This window comes from Octodon degus, unplaced genomic scaffold, assembly GCF_000260255.1.
Source record: "Octodon degus isolate 3935 unplaced genomic scaffold, OctDeg1.0 scaffold00013, whole genome shotgun sequence".
NCBI lineage: Eukaryota > Metazoa > Chordata > Mammalia > Rodentia > Octodontidae > Octodon > Octodon degus.
The window spans coordinates 23422273-23423162 of record NW_004524589.1 but is presented as its reverse complement, the minus strand read 5'-3'; positions in this window follow the sequence as shown (position 1 = coordinate 23423162).

Here is an 890-nt window from a genome sequence, read left to right as displayed (position 1 = left end):
AATGGGGATGGTATAAAATTAGGGTAATGAAATAAAGAAAAAAATATCAGATACTTTTCCTGAATGCCATACAAAAGACAGATAGATATGGAGGAGAGAACATAGAGATTCACAGGGAGAAAGTCAAGTTGTGATTTTCAGAGAAAGACTCTATGAGGTCTCTGTGAATATTGAATTAGTGAATAATGAACAATTGTTCTTGGGAGAAATCCAAGCCAGTTTCCTTCAAGGCCCTGGTCACATTTTTGGCAACTGATCAATGCATAGCCTATTTTACATTTAAGGACACCTTATTTAATATGTTTCTTATATGTAGTTTATTGTATATAATATTTCTTTTTAACAATTTTCATACTGTGTGGCTTTTTGTAATATATAAGCCAGCCAACAATAACCAAGATGAGTTTAAGGTTCTCTGATCCTGGGTAGCATGATACATTTCTGTGGCTCTTGGCTTTACTACAACACTGTCCACTATGCTTGTTCTTGAGACTATTTTTAGAGCAGGTTTAGGTTCCCAGCAAAGTTGTAAGGATGATATGGAAATATTGCCACAAGGTATTTTCTATTGGTATCACTAGTGATCACACAAAGGTATACATTTAGTTATTTTTCCATAACTACATGATGTACCACAGATATTATCTTAGCATTTCCAGGAAAACCTATATATTGAGAACAGTAATTTTGCTCTTCAGTTTTCCAGATATACTATATTATTGATCCATTAATAATGAACTTACAGGCTGGGGAAATAGCTCAGTGGTCTAAGTGCCTCTCTGGCAAGCACAAGGACCTGGGTTCAATATCCAGTACTGCATTGCGTGCTAGCCCTGGAAGCTAGGGTGTCCCAAGCCAACCCCAAAACTGGGCATTCTGATACAAATCTG